Genomic DNA, 24,172 nt, shown 5'->3' on the forward strand with positions numbered 1-24,172 from the left:
GTCAGAATTCTATATTCAAAGAACATATGCAACAAAATTGGGGATAAAATCACATTTCTCATTTTGAGGGAATTCTGTCTGCAGAGTTGCATACAAGAAAAATTAAAGTAAGTTTTACTGGCTGAAGGGAAATGATGCCACATAGGGACTTTTGTCAACAGGAAAGAATGAACATTTCTAGAAACCATAAATATGTTGGTAAATATGAAAGCCTACATTTTATCTTTTTATTATTTTCTTTAACTGAAGACTATTTAGCACAACAATAATATATTCTGGGGACAATATTTATAAGATATGACAGCAAAAGGACAAAGAAAGGGGGACAAATGGGATTATGCATGTCTTTTTTTGAATTTTTTAATGTTTATTTTTGAGAAAGACAGAGACAGAGCATGAGTGGGGAGGGGCAGAGAGGGGGAGACACAGAATCTGAATCAGGCTCCAGACTCTGAGCTGTCAACACAGAGCCTGACATGGGGCTCGAACTCCTCTACCCCAAGATCATGACCTGAGCCGCAGTCAGATGCTCAACCGACTGAGCCAACCAGATGCCCCCAGATTATGCATTTCTTACATTTTACCTGAAATGATACAATAATAGAGTATGATAAATTAAGGGTATAAATTAGAGCATTTAAAGACACCATTTAAAAACATTATACAAAGAGTTATAAAAAATTAACAAAAATGCAACAGAATAAAATAAAATATACGCCATCTATAAGGCATGAACTCTTAATAGAAAGACACCATATATGTTGAAATAAAAGGATGGGAAGATATGTAACATGCCAACAATAATTAGAAATTTTAATGCTGATGTAGCTATATTGAAATCAGACAAAGTAACTTCAAGCCTAGAATTATTACTTGAAAAGAAGAAATGTTTCATAATGACAAAAAGGTCAATATATATGATGATATAACTATTCTATACATGTATACACCTGAACAACAGAGCATAAAATGCATGAAGCAAAAATTGGCAAGATTCAAGGAAGAATACACAAATGCTTAGTCATTGTTAATATTTTTATATCCCCTTTCAGGAATTGATAGAACCACTAGACAAAAAATCAATCAATCAATCAGTAAGTCTATGATAAACTTGAAAACACCATCAACTTGATCTAATTTATATTTGTAGAATACCATTCCTGCCATCTGCAGAACACTTCTCCAGTACTTATGGAGTACTCACCAACATAGACCAATGATGGGCCATAAAAGGAGTTTCAAAGGTTTCAAAAGACTGACCTTTTATACAATAGTTTCTCTGATCACAATAGGTACAATATAATTAAGATAGGAAAAAAAAAAAAAACATAAGAAATCTTAAAACTCACCAAACATTGGGAATTAAGTAGCACATATCTGAGTAAATTATGGTACAAAGAAGAATCTCCAAGGAAAACCAGAAATACTTTATTTTAAGTAAAAATTAAACCCAACATATTAACATTTGTAGTATACAGCTTAGAGCAGTATTTAGAAATAAACGAATGCTTTTAATGTTTATCTTATAATAGAAGAAACACTTCAAATTAGTAACCTAAATTTTCACATTAAGAAGCTTAAAAAGGGAGGGGTGCCTGGCTCAGTTGGTTAAGAGACCCTCGGACTTTCCAGAGCCAAGTTGGGCTCTTTGCTGACAGCTCAGAGCCTGTTTGGGATTTTCTCTCTCCCTCTCTCTCCGCCCCTCCCCCACTCACATATGCACTCTCTCTTTCTCTCTCTCAAAATAAAAAAAAGTAAACAGTCTTAAAAAAAAAAAAAGCTAACCAAAGGAGAGAAAATTAAAACCAAGGTTGAAGAAAAGAAATAATAAGACAGGAAATCAATGAAATAAAAAGAGACAAAAAGTTAAAGGGCTAGGAATGTTTTTTCCCAAAGGATTAATCAAATTGATAAACCTCTAACAAGACCTATTAAGAAAAGAGAAGTGCAAATTACAAATATTGGATTTGAAAGATAGGATAATAATACACAGCCTAAAGATATTAAGAAAAATATAAAAGAACGTTACAAAAAGTGGGAAATTTTAAATAAAATGGAGGATTTCCTTAAAGATCAAGTGTTATTTAAAGCACCTGGATGACTAAGTTGGTTTAGGGTCCAACTATTGATTTTGGCTCTGGTCACGATCCCAAGGTTGTGGGATAGAGCCCCGTGTTGGGTTCTGCACTGAGCATGGAGCGTGCTTAAGGTTCTCGGTCTCTCTCTCTCTCTGCCTCTCTCCCCATCTTGGGCTTTCTCTCTCTAAAAAGAAAAAAAAAAGATACATTTTGGATGCATTATTTATAAAAGCATTCCCCAAAATAAAATATCCAGGGATTTTTAATAAAATATGTATAAGACTTCTGGAATGAAAATTATAAAATTTTGTTTACAGAATTTAAAGAAAATCTTTAAACTATATTTATGGATTAAAGCACTCAATTAAGAAGTCTTTTCTCCCAAAACTGTTCTATAAATTAAATGCAATCCCAATTAAAATCCCAGAAGATGTCTTTGGAGGTAGAAATTGACAAATTGATACTAAAATTATATGGAAATACACAAGACCTAGAATAGACAAAACATCTTGAAAAAGAACAAAGTTGGGGGATTTATGGTCCCTAATTTTAAGATGTACTATAATGTTATTAAGTTCCAGACAGCATCTAGTGGCATACATTTAGACAAATAAGTCAATAGATAAAATAGAAAGTCCAGAAATAGACCTTCATGTAACGGTCAATTAATTTTTGATATAGGTGCCAAGGCAATCATTGAGAAAATTCTTTGCAATAAATGTTGTTGGAAATGGATAAATTTAGGTAATAGAATGACACCAGCTCTTACTCTCACTAGATGGGCTATATTCTAGGTAAACCTTCTAAAGGCAAACAAAGTAGACTTGTCTCATGAACTTGTTCAGGAAACGATTTCTAATATATGCTAAAAAAAAAAACCACAAGCTATAAAAAGAAAAACAGATAATTGGATTCTTAAAATGTGTACAATGTATTCTATTTGAAAAATACCATTAGGAAAATGAAATGGCAAGTCACATATAGGAAGAAAATATTCATGACAAAAAAGTATTCCAACAAAAATATATTTGATAAGAGATTATATCCAGAATATAAACACTGCTATCACACAATAATGAAAAGACAAATTTCCCAGTGAAAAATAGGGAAAAGGTTGGAATAGTTTCAAATGAACAAATAACAAATGGGTGATGAACATAGAAAATGCTTAAAATTATAAGTTATCAGGAAAATGCAAATTAAAGCCACATTTATCACTACATATGGATTGAATATCTAATACTAGAAAGATGAATGGCACCAAATGTTGGTAAGAATGTGAAATAATTGGACTTCTCATACTTTGCTGGTGGGAGCATGAAATGATACAATCCCTTTGGAAGTTCCAAAATTTTGGTGGCTCATGGGAATAAAAATTTATTTCTTCTTTCCATACAAATTGCAATCTGACCATTTTTGGTAGGTAGAAGGCCTTCAAATATATGGTAATGTAGGGAAACAAGATCTTTCCTTTTGTGGGGAAGAACAAGGAGGAGAATTGGGAGAATTATTAGGCCCAGTCTGTAATACATGTACAAAGCATCTATCTACACGCTGTCAACCAGATCTCAGTCATGTGGCCGTGCGTAATTCCACAGAAGGCTGGGAAGTATAGTCTAGGTGTGTGCATACAAACAAAGGGAAAATAATTCAGTGAATGGCTAGCCATTGCCAGCCTTATTCACACTGCTGTTTAGTTGTGGATAGATGTGGGAGGCAATTTGTATAATCAAGAAGAACACTAGTTCGGGAGCGTAATTGTTAGCTCTAGTAGTAAATGCATGTTACCTTGGACAAGAAATCTAAAATATAGTTGGTTAAGAGCATGGGTTTAGAATCAGACAGTTCCATTCAAATCTCAATTCCTCAACCTAGCTAAGTCTCCAATTAAACCAGATCATACAGTGGACATTGAAAAATAGGAAGTTACTGATATATTTGCTAGTTCTTAGAGATTTACTTTTTTCTTTTATAAAATAGAAATCATGTTACCCACTCTTACCCATTCTAGGACTGTCTTGAAGATCAAATTAGATAATGTCTTATGTTATGAAAAATAAATTATTTTCCTTCTTAAATGATGAAGGAGTATTAATCTTTGTGATGTTTATGAAAACTCAGATTTTGGAAAACAAATCTCCCTTTGAATGAATGTTATACATTGGGTTTTTGTAGTTCAGAGATATAGACTATCAGTCTAAAAGTTAAATACCTGAGGGGTGCCAGGGTGGCTCAGTTGGTTAAGCATCTGACTTCAGCTCCGGTCATGGTCTCATGGTTTGCGAGTTCAAGCTCTGTGTAGGGCTCTGTGGTGACAGCTCAGAGCCTGGAGCCTGCTTCAGATCCTGTGCCTCCCTCTCTCTCTGCCCCTCCCCTACTCTCTCTGCCCCCTCTCTCTCTCAAAAATAAATAAACACTGGGGTGCCTGGGTGTCTCAGTCGGTTAAGCGGCTGACTTCGGCTCAGGTCATGATCTCGCGGTCCGTGAGTTCAAGCCCCGCGTCGGGCTCTGTGCTGACCACTCAGAGCCTGGAGCCTGTTTCATATTCTGTGTCTCCCTCTCTCTCTGACCCTCCCCCGTTCATGCTCTGTCTCTCTCTGTCTCAAAAGTAAATAAACGTTAAAAAAAATTAAAAAAAATAAATAAACATTAAAAAAATTAAAAGTTAAATACAGGTTTTTTGTTTTGTTTTCTTTCTAAATGAGACAATCCCCACTCCAGTGAGGTGCTCCCGAAAACATTTAAATGAAGATTGAGACTATGCCTGGAGTTTTACTGCTCTGCTCTCTCTGACTTGAGTTCACAGTCTCCTCTATCAAAGTAATGTAGTATCTCCCTTAGTGTCAAGTTAAAAAATGTATGTGTTTATCACTTCTCTGAAGTCTCCTATAAAGGAACAGAGTAATTTCTTGAAATCTCCATACAGAACAAAGATTCTCTGATAGGTAGGCAAGTATCTCTGCTTTAGTGCCCCAAATTACAAATTAACATTCTGATAACTTCAGTTCCCCCTTGATTACTAATTTTTTTTTACAGTAGAAATCACTATTAATCAACAACTAAATATAAGACCCCTAAATTGCAATTGTTTCCATAATATCTGAACAAAGAGACCTTTTCCTTTTTCTTTTTTCTTTTTTTTTGAATGTTTATTTTTGATAGAGTGAGAGAGACAGAGCATGAGCAGGGAAGGGGCAGAGAGGGAGGGAGACATAGGATCTGAAGCAGGCTCCAAGCTCTGAAATGTCAGCACAGAGCCCAATGCAGGGCTCGAATCTATGAAACACAAGATCATGACCTGAGCCAAAGTTGGACACTTAGCCGATAGAGCCACCCAGATGCCCCAAAGATGCCTTTTTCTAAGGAATTCTTTAATTTACTGATGTTTTTATCTTAGGAAATTAGTTATCAGTTACTGTTAAATTGGTTTTTTAAAATATTCTGGAATAGGGACACCTGGGTGGTTCATTCGGTTGGGCAGCTGACTTTGGCTCAGGTCATGATCTCATAGCTCATGAGTTCAAGCCCCCTGTCAGGCTCTGTGCTGACAGTTCAGAGCCTGGAACCTGCTTCAGATTCTGTGTCTCACTCTCTCTCTCTGCCCTCCCCCACTCACACTCTGTCTCTCTCTAATGTTTAATAAATAAACATTAAAAATATTTTATAATATTCTGGAATTTAATTGGTGATATACTTCGGGTCTTCTAATTCTAGTGTTTGATTGCCAGTGGATGTGTTAAGGCATAATTATTAGAAGTTGTGACTTTCAACTGTAAAGATAGACTGTATCTAAGATTTCTTTTAATAATTGTTTGTGGCTTACTTCTTCATAAATTTGATAAATTCTTATGTAATGTCTGTTTATTGCCAGAATGAATTTCTATTGAATTCTATGAATTTCTAATTGGTAATAATAAAATACTGATAATGTTACTTAAAGCACATCTTTTTGCCCTAGTACTCTGAAACTTGTTGAACAAATCTATATTACATTGGTAAATTATATTGATTTTTAAGCTGCTCTTTTTTATGTTGCAATTATTTATCAGCTTCTGTTTCCACATTAGAAAAAACTTTCCATTTTAATCTGACTGTATATGGCAGCCCTCATACATCACTCACCTGATGGTTTTAGGTGCTGTTTTCTGGCTCTTTTTAAGTACTTTTCTTAAGGTACAGTGATAAGAACTATCCATGATGTTCTAGGATGGGAAAAAATTTCCAGTATTTTTACTGTAACCCAGTTATGATGCCCAAAGTTCTCTCATCCTTATCAACTGCTCCATCACTAAGATTCATATTCCCAAGAGAAATAGTCTAGAGATTCCCAGATTGCATCATGACTCTGTTAAAGCCCAGGATTCTATGAGTAAAAGTCATATTTTTGGTACCACATTTTCCTTTGGTATCCAAGGAGCAATAATCTTGAGTCCCCATTCTATTCAAGAAATTTTGTTCTCCCTCCAAGAATTTCTAAGAATCACTAGTGAGTATTCCTGAATTTTACAAATAAATTCAGGTTGTTGCTCATCACTTTAGAGCATGTGTCCTTCCCCACTGCCTATAATCATATAGTTATATTAATTCTGTGTTAGCTCCTTACTTTTCAGTTTGATCCAAAATATGTGCATGGCATTACATTAGTCTATAAACTACAGACTTCAAGTTTACAAACTTGACTAGGACCTAGGGAAACTATGACGCACATGTCTTTATATACATATATAATTTTAGTATAGTTAACATACAATGTTACATTAGTTTCAGGTGTACAATTTAGTGATTTGACAAGTTTATATATTATTCCATGTTCATCACAAATATAGGTACCATCTGTTCCATTACATCTCTATTACAGTATCACTGATTGTATTCCTTTTATTTTTATTTTTTGAAAGAGAGAGAGAGAGAGAGAGAGAGAGTGCATGTGGGCATGCAAGCCAGGCAGGGGCAGAGGGAGAGGGAAAGAATCTCAAGCAGACTCTATGCACAGCATGGAGCCTGATGCAGGGCTTGATTTCAGGACCTTAAGATCATGACCTGAGATGAAATCAAAAGTCATATGCTCATCTGACTTAGCCACCCCAGCATCCAACACTGACTATATTTTTTGTGCTCTGCCTTTTATTCTAATGACTTACTCATCTCATAACTGGAGGCCTGTATCTACACTCTCTCCTTCACCCATTTTGTCCAACTGTCCAGCCCCTCCCCTCTGACAACCATCAGTTTCTTCTCTGGATTTATAGTGCTGCCTTTGCTTTTTGTTTACTTTTAAAAATTCCAATTATGAATAGAATCATATGGTATTTGTCTTTCTCAGTTTGACTTTTTTCACTTAGTATAGTACTGTGTAGGTCCATCCATGTTGTCTCAAATGACACAATTTCACACCTCCTTTATAGCTTATCTTCATATATTGATGGACACTTAGGTTGCTTCCATGTGTTGGCTATATTAAGTAATGCTACAATAAACATAGGGTTGCACATGTCTTTATGAGTTAGTGTTTTCATTTTCCCTGGGTAAACACCCAATAGTGGAATTATTGGATCATACGGTATTTCTATTTTTAATTTTTTGAGGAAACTTCATACTGTTTTCCACAGTGCTGTACTAATTTACATTCTCACTAACAGTGCATGAGTGTTGTTTCTTATCTTCTTGATTGTGCCCATTCTAACAGGATGAGGTGATATCTCATTGTGGTTTTGATTTGCATTTCCCAGATGATTAGTGATGTTGAGCATTTTTTCATGTGTCTGTTGACCATCCAAATGTGTTCTTTGGAAATATGTCTATTCAGGTCCTCTACCCATTTTTTAATTTGGTTGTTTATCTTCTTGGTGTTGAGTTGTATCAATTCTTTATACATTTTAGATATTAACCCTTTATCAGATATATCATTTGCAAATATCTTCTCCAATTCAGTAGGTTCTCCCATTAGTTTTGTTGATTATTTCCTTTTCTGTGCAAAAGCTTTTTATTTTTGATGTAGTCCTAATAGTTTAATTTTACTTTTGTTCCCTTTGCCTTTAGAAACATATCTAGAAAAATGTTGGTAGCTTCTCTCATTAGTTTTGTTGATTATTTCCTTTTCTGTGCAAAAGCTTTTTATTTTTGATGTAGTCCCAATAGTTTAATTTTACTTTTGTTTCCTTTGCCTTCAGAAACATATCTAGAAAAATGTTGCTATGGCTTATGTCAGAAAAATTGCTGCCCGTGTTCCCTTGTAGGATTTTTGTGTTTTCAGGTGTCATATTTAAGTCTTTAATCCATTTTGATTTTATTTTTGTGTATGGTGTTAAAAGTAGTTCAGTTTCATTCTTTTACATGTAGCTGTCCTGTTTTCCCAGCACCATTTATTGAAAGGATTGTCCTTTTCCCATTGTATATTCTTGCCTCTTTTGTCAGTGAGATAAATTGAAGAAAGAATCATGGTTTTATTTCTGGGGTCTCTATTTTGTTTTGTTGATCTATGATCTACGTGTCTGTTTTTGTGCCAGTACCATACTGTTTTGATTCTTCAGGTTTGTAGTATATCTTGAAATCCAGAATTATAATACTTTCAGCTTTGTTCTTTCTCAGGGTTTACTTGGTTATTTGAGGTCTTCATACAAATTTTGGTATCATTTGCTCTATTTTGTGAAAAACACTATTGGTATTCTCATAGGGATTACATTGGATATATAGGTTGCTTGGGTAATATGAAGATTTTGACAATATTAATTCTTCTAATCCATGAGCATAGAATATCTTTACATTTGCTTGTATCATCTTCAGTTTGTTTTATGAATGTTTATAGTTTTCAAGATACAGGTCTCTTGCCTCTTTGGTTAAATTTATTCCTAGGTATTTTATTCTTTTTGGTGCAATTTTAAATGAGATGGTCTTTCTTTCTTTCTTTCCTTTTTTATCATGGAGAAATAATTTTATTTTGCATTTTTTACCTTTGTTTCGTTTATTTTACCATCCACTTACATTAATTTTGTGTTTTAAGATGTATGATTTTTAAAAGAAAATGGTTTCTGTAAAGAAAAACCTATATATTTTTATAGGTTTTTAAAGTTTCCTGGAAGAACAAATATTGTTAAAATGTCAATACTTCCAAAAGCAGTCTATACATTCAATGTAATCCCAATCAAAATTGCACCACCATTCTTCTCAAAGCTAGAACAAACAATCCTAAATTTTATATGGAACCACAAAGACCCCAAATAGTAATTTTGAAAAAGAAAAGCAAAGTGGGAGTTATCAGAATCCTGGACTTTAGCCTCTATACAAAGTTGTAACCATCAAGACAGTACGGTATTGGCAAAAAACAGACACATAGACCAATGGAATAGAATAGAGAACCCAGAATTAGACCCAAAAATGTATGGCCAACTAAATTTTGACAAAGCAGGAAAGAGTATCCAATGGAAAAAAAGACAGTCTCTTTAACAAATAGTGCTGGGAAAACTGGACAGCAAAATTCAGAAGAATGAAACTGGATCACTTTTTTATACCATACACAAAAATAAACTTAAAATAGATGAAAGACCTAAATGTGAGACAGGAAACCATCAAAACCCTAGAGGAAAAAACAGGCAACAACCTCTTTGACCTCATCCACAGCAGCTTCTTACTTGACACGTGTCTGAAAGCAAGGGAAATAAATGCAAAAATGAACTATTGGGGTCTCATCAAGACAAAAAGCTTCTGCACTGCAAAGGAACCAATCAACAAAACTAAAAGGCGGCTGAAAGAATGGGAGAAGATATTTGCTAATGACATATCAGACATATTAGATAAAGGATTAGTATCCAAAATCTGTAAAGAGTTTACCAAACTCAACACCTGGAAAACAAATGATCCAGTGAAGAAATGGGCAGAAGACATGAATAGACACTTTTCCAAAGAAGACATCCAGATGGTTAACAGACACATGAAAAGATGCTCAACATCACTCATCATCAGGGAAATACAAATCAAAACCACACTGAAATACTACCTCACACCCGTCAGAATTGGCTACAATTAAAAACTCAGACACAGAGGGGCGCCTGGGTGGCGCAGTCGGTTAAGCGTCCGACTTCAGCCAGGTCACGATCTCGCGGTCCGGGAGTTCGAGCCCCGCGTCGGGCTCTGGGCTGATGGCTCAGAGCCTGGAGCCTGTTTCCGATTCTGTGTCTCCCTTTCTCTCTGCCCTTCCCCCGTTCATGCTCTGTCTCTCTCTGTCCCAAAAATAAATAAACGTTGAAAAAAAAAAATTTAAAAAAAAAACTCAGACACAGATATTGGCGAGGATGTGGAGAAACGGGAATCCTCTTGCACTGTTGGTGCAAATGCACACTGGTGCAGTAGCTCTGGAAAACAGTGTGGAGTTTCCTCAAAAAATTAAAAATAGAACTACCATATGATCCAGCAATAGCACTACTAGGAATTTATACAAAAGATAGAGGAGTGTTGATTCATATGGACACTTGGACCCCAATGTTTATAGCAGCACTTTCAACAATAGCCAAATCATAGAAAGAGCCCAAATGTCCATCAACTGATGAACGGATAAAGAAGATGTGGTTTATATATACAATGGATACTACTTGGCAATGAGAAAGAATGAAATCCTGCCATTTGCAGCAATGTGGATGGAACTGAAGGGCATTATACTAAGTGAAATAAGTCAGTCAGAAAGAGATAGATATCATATGTTTTGACTCATCTGTGGAACTTGAGAAACTTAACAGAAGACCATGGGGTAAGGGAAGGGGAAAAATAGTTTCAAGCAAAGAGAGAAGCAAACCCATAAGAGATTCCTAAATACAGAGAACAAACTGAGGGTTGATAGGAGGTGGCAGGGAAGAGGGGAAAATGGGTGATGAACATTGAGGAGGGCACTTGTTGGGATAAGCACTGGGTGTTGCATATAAGCAATGAATCATGGGAATCTACCCCTGAAACCAAGAGCACACTTAGCTAACTTGACCAAAAATTATGTTTAAAAAAAAATAAATGAATAAACAAAAAAATTCTTTATCAGGTATATTGCTTACCTCTGTTTCATTTAATTATTTTTCCAAGATTATTTCTTGTTCTTTCTTTTGGAGTACATTCCTCTGTCTCCCTATTCTGCTTGACTTTTTGTGTTTGTTTCTATGGATTAGGCAAAACAGCTACTTTTCTTAAAGTTGAAGGAGTGGTCTTGCATAATGGGTGTTCCACTATGCAGACTGTGTGCTTGGTGACTTTTGCTGGCTCACTATGAGCTGGACCTTGCTGTAGTCTGGACTTTTCAGGTAGTGGGCAGAGAGCATTCCTACAGTTCCTTGGCTCTTTTAAACTTCAGCTTTTTTTTTTTTTTTCTGTGTCTTAGTGTGGCTAGGACTGGTGTGGGCTTGTGGACTCTGAGCTTGCTAAAGTTGCAAGATTTCTGTGATGATCTGATCAGCCATTTATGGCATTGGGACCCACTAACTATGACGTTCAAACCTGCCCCTTAGTGTGTCCAGCCCTGCTCTGGTCTGGGCTTTTTAGGAGGAGTGAGGGAGAGTATTCCCATAGCTCCTCAGCCCTTTCAAATTCTGGCTTCATTTTCTGTGCCCCAGCATGGGTAGAGATGGTGTGGGTTTGTGGACCCCGGGGCTGCTGAAGTTGCAAGCTCACTGAGACAGCTGGACTTGCCCACTTATGGTGTCCAGACCCGGCTCAGATCTTAGCTTTTAAGGTGGAATGGGCATGTAAACCCAGTGGTTCTACAGTCCCTCTGACCTGAAGAACCTGCCTGCAGCTCCCCTGCCAATGGGCAGAGTTCTAGTGTTCTCTTTTATATGCTAGTTGCTCTTTTAAACCTTGGCTTTTTTTTTTTTTCTGTACTATCCCTCACCCCCCATGCTATTCACAACATTAGGGGTGGGGGAGGGGTTCCTTTGTTATGTATCTTCATCTCTCTTGCTGTTCTCTTGGTTTCTCTTTATCTGTTCTATCTTTCCTTGTTCAGTAGCTGTTCCGGCAGTCAGATCTCTGTTCTTCTTCAGGAGAAACTATTCTATTAATAGGTGCAATTTGGTGCATTCTGTTAAGGAGGTGAGTTCAGAGTTTTCCTATGTCACTGGCTTGAACCGGAACCTCTTCTGCCTGTTTTTTTGTTTTTTTTTTTTTAATGAGAGTGATTTTTCTCTGTTGTTCTCTTACACTTGGGTGGAAGGTTCAAATGAGGATTAAACAGTTTAATTTGCTTCTTAAATTGGTCCCTTTTGTTCTCTATTTTGTGTCGCACAGGTACCTATGGCTGCATCTGAGTATCTTCTTCCTTTTGATTTTGGTCCAGGAATTTGTTTTTCTAACATACTCTTCTGAATTTTTTGTTAGAGAGACTCCTGTAGTGAGAGATATGAAGTCATCTATCGCTGGATCTACCAAAAACATCTCATATTCATGCAAATTTTAATTACCTTTACCTCCCTGAATAGGATAACTATCTCAGAGGTATTTTATCAGATAATTAGACAACATCTAATCTAGGTTCAGAGCTCTATCATTATCCTCTTTGGATTTTATTTAGTATGTCTCCTCTAATTCGTTCTCTTAGAGTCCTAATACGTAGAAGTCTTGAAAATGTCTCTGTAGGGCCATAGTGTGCTGAGAAACTGGCTCTCTAGAAAACAAAAGTCCAAATTTTTAGTGTTGATCCATTTTCAAGGTATAAATACTCTCACCATGGCTAAATTCAGGCTAATAAGGGGATGCCACTAAGTGCAGATTTGGGGGTCACCTCACGGACTGGATCAGCTGCCCTGGCACAGCATGGTTTCAGGGAACTTCAGTACCAGCCTTTCAGTCTACAATCATGGAGCCACACTGAAACTAAACCCAGTAATGTTCTGAATTTTTGACACTGATCTCTGCATCTCTGCTGCTCAAACATAACCCAAGCTTCTGAATCTCTTTATGGAACCATGTGGATTTTCAAGTCATGGTTTCCCTATTGCACTTAAGAACTCTGTAAGAGCATGTATCTCAATAGCTTCCTAGGTCCCATCTCCTTTAGGAGAAGTCACTCTGGTCTCTTAGTTCTTGACCCTCTTTTTTTTCTTTAATTTTTTTTAACGTTTTATTTATTTTTGAGACAGAGAGAGACAGAGCATGAATGGGGGAGGGTCAGAGAGAGAGAGACACAGAATCTGAAACAGTCTCCAGGCTCTGAGCTATCAGCACAGAGCCCGACGCGGGGCTCGAACTCACGGACCGCGAGATCATTACCTGAGCCGAAGTCGGCCGCCCAACCGACTGAGCCACCCAGGTGCCCCTTCTTGACCCTCTTTGTTTGGCCTTGATCTATTGGACTTTAGTCAGCCCTATCTAATATGGAAACAACTAAAGCAAAGATAAATAATAATGAGTGTTTTAAGGCACAGCCTTTGAATATATAAATGCTTAAAAACACTAACTTATATCATTAGATTTTTGTATAATCCACAAATTATAACTTGTATATTATTTTATTCTGCACTTCTGAAATGGTAGATTAGAAGTGCAGATAATGTGTGGTGTCTCCTCAAATTTTACCTTTCAAAGGAAGCAGCCTATCAGTTTATGTCTGTCCTTTTGTTTTGTTTTGTTTTGTTTTGACTTTAAATCCTAAGTGTTCTCTTTGTTGGACCATAATCATGAATTCACGGAGTCTGTAGCTGGCTCTTTTTCTTTGATATATTCTTTAAAATGTGTTTTTATTTGTTTTGACATTTCTTGAAAAGTAATCTTACAAGTTGTTTGGGGGGAAAACATTTTATTCCCAGATATTACTGGATCCATTGGCTCTTTTGAGGGCTTTCCTGTCATCCTCACTCTGCCTGTCCTTCCATTTTTTGAAAGATGATTTTTAACAGGTGACAGTTTATGGCATTTGACTGGTAGTATGTATTGCTTGTGCACGAAGCTATTCAAAAGAGCAAAATTTGAAAGCTGTATTTTCTCAAAATTAATAGAGCTGGTCAAACTTTAAATAACAAAAATAGGTACCTTTTCCTTTCCAATATTATTGTTTTCCTATATTATACATGCCTGTAATTTTAATCCCCAGCAGGCATTTTTTTTTTCTGGGCTTGTAGTAAGGGACTTGGTAAGCAATCACTAGGATTCTTGTAGGCTATTGACTTTCTCTATTTTAATTTAAAATGATTTCCCAACTAATGCCCACATATTGCTGCCATCTGTCTTTTTCTCTAATACTTAACTATTTCTTTTGTTTCCTCACTTGTATGACAGTACTAAAGGTGATGTTACTGTGATGATGGTTACTTTGGAACTCATTCATAGTCATCTATTCTACTACTTCCTATGCACTAGGATACAAAAAATGCAATAGATAGATGTTCCCTTCTTGAGAAGTTTTATTTACTTTTCCCAGGAAATAGATCCCAGTCCTCTCTAAACTTTCCAGTGCTAAAATCATATGCCTATCAATGTATTTGAGGTTATTAAAACCACTGATCTCTTTTGTGTTTTTGTCTAAAATGTGGTTTAACAATTTTACCTCAGATTCAGTAGAATTAGTCATCTGTTTTCCCAAAGCTGATGAAATCAAATCATCTGGGAGCTTTTTAGAAATGCAAAATGCCCCAATTATACTGACTGAGACTGGAATCCCCAAGCAATTCTGGTACAACGTGTTTAAAAAGAACTTGTTTAATGTATAAATCAGTTCACCATTTCAATTATTCACTCAATAACACTTTAAGTTACAATGTGTGTAGTCAGAAAAAGTAAATTAATATAACAACATATAAATAAATAACCACATAACAAGCCACCATAACATAAATAATATGAGAGTTTCAAGGGGAGACAATATTCTTCCTGGCATATATATGACAAGGGTTTGTTGGGTTGGTAAAGTTCCAACAGGTAACCACCTAATGAAAGGTGCCTCCAGACAGAGGACATTTGCAGAAGCCACAAAACAAAAGCCATTTTAATAATGGCTGAGACAAAATCCACATGGAAAATATCCTGTACTCCAGCCTGAGGAGCATATGTATATTTTATCATATGACAGTGAAAATAACAACCCTAGAAATTCCCTTTTCTAATATGACTTTTGCCTTGAAGATGTTTCTGATAATTCCCACACAGAACTACATTTCTCCTGGACCCCTGTTGTCTGTCCTCCCTAATGTGCAGGCAGGCTATAACCACATTCTGATTATCCTCTTGTCTTCAACTATTCTTGATGCCAAAGTCTTTATTACCAAATCATTTGTTTTACTTTCTTCATTATTTATGTATCTACCATTGGTATAGACAAATGTATGCAACCTTCCTTGGACTAATTGAGCCTCATAAAATCTTCATAGTGGACTGTGATGGAGATGGTCAGCTGTCCATCAGAGATCCTGGTTCTGTCCCAAGGTACAGAGTTATGACTGCTCAACCCACTTTCACCCAGGGGAATCATGTGACACTTCCAGTCCTGGCCCATAAAAGGCTCTCATGTGATCATCATTCTCTCTCTCTCCTCATTTCCCTGTTGGATTTCCATATTCAGGGTGACTAAGCCACTTGCCTGCAAGATGATGGAGTCTCTCAGCATGAGTGCGTGAAGGACTTCATAAAACAGGCCTCCTCCCATGCCCTCCTCAGGCCTCCTTCCATGCCCTCTCAGATCAATAAGATAATACAAACCAGACTGAGATTTCATGGACAGCTCTTACAAAAGCAAACATTACCATAACTTATACAGGAACCCAGTATCTTTCAAATGAGTGAATTAAGGGAAAGGATTTTCAGTTAATATAGGCATAGGTTTTATCTTCATTTATGTCTACATGGTATTTCTGTGTTTTTTCAGGTGATGGCAACTCTTCTCTGTGAGATGGGGCATATGAATCTGTAAGGTTCCAAGAGCAGAAAAAAATAACTGATGACAATCAGGATGCTAGCTAACAATGGTATATTTTTTATTTCAATACCACTGAATACTTCTGTTCACTGGTTACTGGAAATCTTAAATACAAATGAGGCTACATTGCTCAACAGTTTTATTTTAATTTTACTTCTTTGTTTAGCTAATGACGTAGGGATCATTATTAGAAGTCAAGTAATTAATCTTAGGAGTCTAAAACATCCCTAAAGGGACAGAAAGATTTGGATTTTATGGATTACAGAGATATAAGTAGCAGAATCAGGACTTAGAATCTGTATTTCTAGACTCCCAGGTTTATACAGTTTTCACTATTCTGTTTTAGTTATCTGCTTCAAGAAAAACAAATCACAAGAGAAGTTTTCCTTTCCAAACACTAATGTCTGCATTTTGTATTAGGTTCCAAATTTCTTTCCAAACTATGGCCCACTGTAACTTTGTTTTCCTCTGATGGGAGTCAAGGAAATGATGAGTTTGTGATCTCAAGAGAAAGAAGAGACAGTGCCTCTGATTTAGCAATTCCTATCTCTGCTCTGGTGCAAAGGCTACCCAGAAGAATGGTAGACTGATACAGAATCAAATTAGTAAGTATGCAGTAGATATAAGGGTCTTTTGAGCAGGGTTACTATGCAATGATTCCAAAGCACTGATATTGGGTGTTTAAAATGGGAGCATAAAGAATACTAAGGTGTTGGAGATGCATTCAGGGGGGAAAAGGAAGCTTCAGAAATATGTATATTTTGACTCAGGATTAAAGAAGAACTTTCTAGCTGTCAAAGCTATGAAGAAATAGAATATCTTATTTTCTTCCTGAGATAGTGAACTACTGAGTCCAGCATCATTGGCCATGACATCTTGGTCAGAGGTGATTTAAATGGCACATGAGGGATTGGACTCAGTGACATTTTTTCCACAATAATATTTACAGTCCCTTTCTAGCTTGAGATTCTGAGCTATGTATATAAAGTTTGCATTTAATGCTATGACCTACTGATGATACATTATTGGCCAGATTTTCTTCTTCTTCTCCTTCTTCTTCTTCTTCTTCTTCTTCTTCTTCTTCTTCTTCTTCTTCTTCTTCTTCATGTATCATTTTCAATACATGCTTTTTTTAAAGAAGTTGAAAATTCCTCAAAAAAGTTGAAAAAAGTAAAAATTGCACTGCAGTTTCACCATCTGTATAATCAGGTTTCATACTGCCAATCAGCTAGTTTATAAGAATTCATCTGATAGCAATAGGGTGGGCTGGCTTTTCTATCAGGTATAGTGGGCACAGTGTCAATGACCTTCAATGCTTTTAGAGGCCCATTAAAATGTTTTAATTTCTTTTAAGAACTAAAGAAAAAAAGAATTTTTACTTCGAAAAAATTGTGCTACATAATATTATTATGTTTATCTTTATACCAGTGTAGTCATAAGCTGTAATTACATATGCACATCTACCTATCTATCATCTATCTCTCTCTCTATCTACCTATCTATCATCTACTTGCAGACAGAGAGAAAGAGACAGGTTGTGTATGTGTGTGTGCATGTGCACATGCACCCACCCACGCATGATGGAAGAAGGGCTCATGAAGACAAAATTGTATAGGACCCATTAAAGTCTTAATGAACAGAGGCTCAGGCGTGGGGGCTTCCTGCTCAGAGTTTTTAGCCTACCCAAATCCAAAGGAGTACCACTCCACAACAAACCTCCAGTTTCTGCTTTTGGCACAGGCTCTACCACTCACATCACTGATGTGGGCCAGATGGTAGATCCTCTGCCCCCAGTGTCTTGAGATCAGAAATGTCAACTCTTAGAATGGGTCTCCAAGTTCTGCGGATCACATGCTTCAGAACTGAAGCCTTGAATAACAGTATCTTATCAGAAAAGCCTCGGACACATGCTTCCACCCTAACTTATACCACATTAGGGATAATTTAGACTCTTAACACGTAAGGAAAAGCTGGAAGTGGATTTCTGGCCATCCATCCTGGTGATGTATGAACTTATAAGGTGGGGCATTTCCCAAACATAGAAGATGTGTACCCAAGGTTCTGAACAGCCAAATCCACCATACAAAAACTATTGCCAACACGTTGCACATAGCTGCCAACTATTGCAGCTACCCTTTCTGGTTTGCATTGGTTTGGTTTTATTTAACAGTTAAAATGAAAGCTATAGCTTCAATTACTGAATGCTTATTGTATGATTGATACTATTAACATTATTTGAATTTTCTAATTTGATTTTTTTCTAATTTGATTTTTAATTACAAATAACAGCACTTCGAGATAGGCAATATTATTCCTACATTTCCATTTTATAAATGAGGAACTGAAGCTTAAATAGGTGAAATAACTTGCTCATAGAGATAGTTAAGGATTAGAGAAGATGGGGTTTTACCTGCTACACTATACCTGCTGTCTTACCTGCTACACTATACTTGTTATGTACAAAATATACAATTTGATTTTTTATTTATTTATTTTGAGAGAGGGAGGGAGGGAGGGAGGGAGGGAGAGAGAGAGAGAGAGAGAGAGAGAGAATGAACATGAGTACCGTAGGGGCAGAGAGAGAGGGAGGGAAAGAGAGAGAATCCCAAGGGGGCTCTGCACTGTCAGCACAGAGCCCGACGTGGGGCTTGAACTCACAAACTGCATGATCATGACATGAGCCTAAGCCAAGAGTCTGATGCCTGACTGACTGAGCCACCCAGGTACCCCCGAAATATACAACTTCAAAATGTTTTTAACGTTTGTTTATTTTTGAGCGACGGAGAGAGAGCACGAGTGAGGGAGGAGCAGAGAGGGATGGAGACACAGAATCTGAAGCAGGTTCCAGGCTCTGAGGTGTCAGCACAGGGCTCGAACTCACAAATTGTAAGATCATGACCTGAGCTGAAGTCAGATACTTAGCCACCCAGGCAGCCCCTTTAAAAAAAAAATTAACGTTTGTTTGTTTGTTTATTTATTTATTTGAGGGACAGAGACAGAGCATGAGTGGGGGAGGAACAGAGAGAGAGAGAGAGAGAGACAGAGTCTGAAGCACAAAATATACAACTTTAAAACATGCTTTTTACATTTAACATTTTTGCATAAGCCTTTTTAAACCTGAATTTTAAATTTCTTTTTAAAGATTATGTAATATTTCACCAAATTAATATTACATAACATTTTTTAGATTTCTCTTGCTTAATCTTTAGGCTATACATTTTTCTTTTTAAGTCATATTGTAGTAAGTCTTTGTGTATATAATTGTTTTCATATTTAGGATTATTTTCTAAAAATAAATTATTGTAATTAAAAAGTAAATAAAATAAATTATTTCCATTCTATAGAAACACAGATTTAGAACTACTCGATCAGTCTAAGAACATTTTTTTGAGAAGCCAGCACCACACTTTTATTTACTTTATTGATGAAGAAAAAAGCTCATTAATTCTTCTATTCAACATTCATTACATTTATTGCATGCCTTCTATGTACTTGGTATGGTACCTGTAATATCATGATGATGTGATAGTCACTTATCAAAAGGTTATTATGACTTAATGGTGTTAAAATCGGTGTAGCGCAAATAAGCATTTTGTATTAATTATATATGGTAAGAATGTTTCCTAGATTTTCTGGAACAGGGTGGGAATACCTTTAGAGCTCTTAAGGGTTGTAGGAAAGTGGCATTCAAGGCAATTCCAACATGGCATTAAGCATGAAAGTTTTTTCTTTGCCAATTTTTTAGATGAAATATTGTCAACCATTGTCTTAATGGTTATTTCCTTGAGTCCTAATGTAAGGTTGAACGTTTTTCCATATGCTTGTTAATGAGTTGTTTCTTCATTGTGAAGTATCCTTTGATGTTTTGGTATTCAGTATATATATATATATATAGACAGAGATAGATTTTGGTGCATTGTATTTGTTGCAAAATAATTTCAGATCTGCTTTGCTTTAATTTTTTTCTTTTAGCACTTACAAGCTTCGTAAGTACAGTTGGTCTCTTCAAAAACGCATGTAATTCATTCCATTTTTATTTTTTTATGTTTCATTTTATTTGTATTTAATTCCATGATACATCTGGAATTTATATCTATGTCTAGTGGGACATATTTGATTTTATTCCAAAAAGTTAGGCAATTATCTCAACATTATTAAACAAATCCTTTCCTTCTCATTAATTTGTGGTGCTCATTTTATCATATACCGAATTTAGGTTTCCTTCATATATTATGCATCCATAGAATCCTATGCCCATTTGTCTCAATTTCTACCATAATGAAAATTGTTATTAATTTTTTTCCATCAAACTTTCTGATAGCAGGAATTATGTTGTCCCTTTAAGGGACATAATGCTTGGTATATGACAGGCATTAAATATTTGTTGAATGAATGCAGTAAGTAGGGTGTTTCTAGAACTGCTTATATTTTCCTAATTATAATTGCTTATTATTTCCTTATATTTTACTAACTTGTACATAATTTCTAACCAATTCTGCCCGTGTTATATGTGTCACAACAATATATTGTATTATTAGAGCAAAACCTCCCTTTAATATTCATATTCAGAATTTTTGTTGGGTGCCTGGGTGACTCAGTCAGTTAAGTATAGGACTTTTGATTTCTGCTCAGGTCATGATCTCAGGGGTTTGTGAGTTTGAGCCCCGCATGAGGCTCTGTGCTATCAGGACAGAGCTTGCTTGGGATTCTCTCTTTCCCATTCTCTCTACCCCTCTCCCCACTCTTTATTTCTCAAAATACATAAATAAACTTAAAAAAATACTTTTTGTTATGATTTATGACTCTTTCTTCAAGTGAAATATAGAAAGTGTTCACAGGTTCCAAAATTATGTCCATTAGAATTTTGATTGGATTTATGCTAAAAATATAAATTAATTTGGGAAGGAGTGATATTAATCTTGTAAATACTTTCCTACTCATGCATTTGTTATAGTTCCTTATTGCTCTTTATAGCTTTTTATAATTTTCTTTACCTAATTATTCATAAGTAGGTTATTGATTTTGTTGTTACTGCTGTAGTGATTCAAGATTATTGATGCTATTGGGAATTGCATTCATTTATTTTGAAAATTTTACTTTGTTTATTGCTATTATGTGGAAAGTTATTGTTACAAGTTCACCTTGCATCCTGAGACTTTTCTTGAATCATTTTATTAATTTTAACGGATTTTTTTGTAGTTTTTTAGTTAATGTGAAGATCATATTGACAATAATTGCATTGCTTGCTAAATTCTACTTTGCCTTTAGAATAAGGGATGAGAATTAGGGGACAAAAGTAAGATTTTGAAAACTTGCTTTTGGAGGTAGAATTAAATTTCACATCTATCCTAAGGACAGTTAATTATAAATTTTAAAAACTGTATGTATATCAACTATATGTAGATCATACATATATATGTATATGAAGCTTTTTTTTTTTAGATTTAATATTAGAGCATAGTTACATTGTATCTGGAAGACTCACTTTTGGACAGAACAGTGGATTGAAAAATTTCTCAAATATTTGATTCTCTCCATTGGTACTAATTAGTGGTTATTTTCTGTGTATATTTACATATTTGGACTGTTAGTTTATATGGGTACCACAAGCCAAGACACAGAAAACTAGAAAAGCAAAAGCAGACCCCAAAAGCAAAATTGACCCTTAAAAGTCAATTTAAAGGGTTGAATTTCTAAACTAACAAAATCAGTAAGTTGCATAGTGTACATGTCTATATTGATTTTAGAGAAACCAAGTACTATCTCTTTTTGCTGCCCACAAAAATAAATCACCAGGTCCACTTTACTTCTTAAATATCTCCGAGGTCCATCCTTTCCTATTCTTATCACCACTGCTTTAAATCAGGTCTTGGTCATCTGTTACTAAAGCTTTGGAAAAGCCCCCGAATTAATCCCTCTAATCTCCTCTAGGCTATATTTCTCACAGCTTCTCAATATTCTGTCTGAAACACAAACTTGATCATCTTATTTCCTTGCATAAAATCTACATAGTTTCAACATCTCCTGGAAAGCAAGGTCTAACCTCAGCATAGCACACAAGGCCTTCCTGGAAAGGCAACCTGGTCTAGTGGTTCTGAGAATGAGTCCAAGAAGCAGACTGTTTGGGTTTGAATACAGGTTTTGCTCCTCGTAGCTGTGTGGCCTTAACTAAATATTTACAACAGCCTATAAAACAGGTAGCTTTTATTAACATTGTGTGGTTTCCTCTTCACTTCCTGTATTTACTTTCTGACTGTTTTGCAGTTACCCGAGGGCACTTTGCAGTTTTGTTTCTCTGTTTGTTTTTTAACTGCTGGATCTTTTAGGGGACGGATGTATAACATTTTCAGAACCGATGAGGACCTTCATATCATACAATTTCCTGACAGACACAGCATGCTCTCTCCCTGATCTTTTCTAAACTCCATTCCACTCAGCTTTTGCCTTTGGCACAAAATCCCCAATCCTCTCACTGATGGGGGCTCTTGACCTGGACTCACCCAGGCTGTCTGGGAACAACAGCAAGCCACCTGAAGCCCAGCTTTCTTTCATGGGGCAACATGGAAATAGCTAGCTTTGAATTTAGCTATGTGACCATCACACCAGATCACTAGGGTAGAAGGAGACAGAATATGAGTGATGGAATTATCATTTGGGGCCACAAAGGGAATGCAGATAGGAACCAAAGAAAGGACCAAACTCTATAGCGTAAAGTAGAACCTAATAAAGTTTATTCTGATTTTTTATGTTACCATATATTAATTCTAATCAGTAACATTCAATTCACTTTAACATCCAGAAGTTGTTCAAAATAGAATTTTGCATTTTCAACTTAAAAACAAATTTTTATGTCCTAATTAAAGCATAATGACATACTTTATCATGTATTGTCAAGGTGATGATCTGTGTTAAGGCTTTTGGTCTGTATTAACTCTGTAGGATCTTTATTTAAGGTGACTATACACTTTGATGGGTTTGGGTAAATATTGGTTCTTGCTACATGATGAGAGTTGATGAGTGATAACACCATAAATGGAGATAAAATGAATCTGAAAGACTCGGACTCAAATAACACAGTTGGTCCTTCTGCATCATAAACTTTTATTCCTTGGACTTTCACAATTATCCAGTTTACGTTTGATGTATTTCATCATCACTGTGTACAGTGTTGCTCTTGCTCTGTATGCTCTTTGTATTTTTGAAAATTGTTTCAAAATAACCTTTTTGGACACTACGGGTCATCTGAGACTACACTGACCTCTGCATGTACACATTGCAAGGTAGACTCATTACCTTTGCAGATATAATGACCCCTCAAAATATCAAGAGATGTGCAGTATCAGTGATAAAAGCAAGACACTGGCATCCACTGTATGTACAACAGAATACAATGTTGAGCCTTGGGCGAGTTAAAAAAAAAAAGATAAGAGAATGCATTACAGTTTTGTTCAAGTGTTAGAATAAAGCTACTACCTCATCCACCTAATGGCAATGACAAATTAGAGAAAAGCATTTTTTTTTTTTGCAAAGTCTTCCTGAATGAAAACTTACAACTTTTCTACACAATTGGTAAATTATTTTTCTCTTTTGTGTTTAGAAATCAGTAGATGGTTTGCATTTCTTTAATATCAACAGAAGCCTCATGCTTTCTCCTATTCTGAAACTATTTTTATCTAGCACTTACCTTAAAAGCAACTCCAGATCTATTAGACTCAAATAATTACATATCTCAGGGGCACCTGGGTAGCTTGGTTGGTTAAGCGTCTGACTCTGGGTTTTGGCTCGGGTCATGATAGCACGGTCATAGGATTGAGCCCCACGTGGAGCCTGCTTGGGATCTTTTCTCTCCCTCTCTCTCTGCCCTCCTCCCCTCTCTCAAAATAAATAAATAAACATTTTTAAGAAATCAAAAATCTTGGAGCGCCTGAGTGGCTCAGTCGGTTAAGCCTCCGATTTTGGCTCAGGTCATGATCTCACAGTTGGTGGGTTCAAGCCCCGCATCAGACTCTGTGCTGACAGCTCAGAGCCTGGACCCTGCTTCAGATTCTGCGTCTCCCTCTCTCTCTCTGCCCTTCCCCCACTTGTGCTCTCTCTCTGTCTCAAGAATAAATAAATATTAAACAAAAATCATAAATCTTAAAAATTACAATAAGGTGTTTTGTTTTTCCTAAATTAAGTAATACCTGGTATGATATAAAGTTGACTCTGTATTTTT

At 36.0% G+C, this 24,172-nt stretch overlaps 1 protein-coding gene across 1 annotated transcript in view; it reads left to right on the plus strand.

Moving 5' to 3' along the window:
- Positions 1-16,438: 16,438 nt before the first annotated feature.
- The window catches only part of INPP4B (inositol polyphosphate-4-phosphatase type II B), a 399,964-nt gene continuing 392,230 nt past the window's right edge, over positions 16,439-24,172 (plus strand). Inside the window, 1 exon segment of the mRNA XM_043568210.1 lies at positions 16,439-16,562. The gene's annotated coding sequence lies outside the window, so the exon portion shown is untranslated.

This window comes from Prionailurus bengalensis, chromosome B1 (assembly GCF_016509475.1).
Source record: "Prionailurus bengalensis isolate Pbe53 chromosome B1, Fcat_Pben_1.1_paternal_pri, whole genome shotgun sequence".
NCBI classification, from domain to species: Eukaryota; Metazoa; Chordata; class Mammalia; order Carnivora; family Felidae; genus Prionailurus; species Prionailurus bengalensis.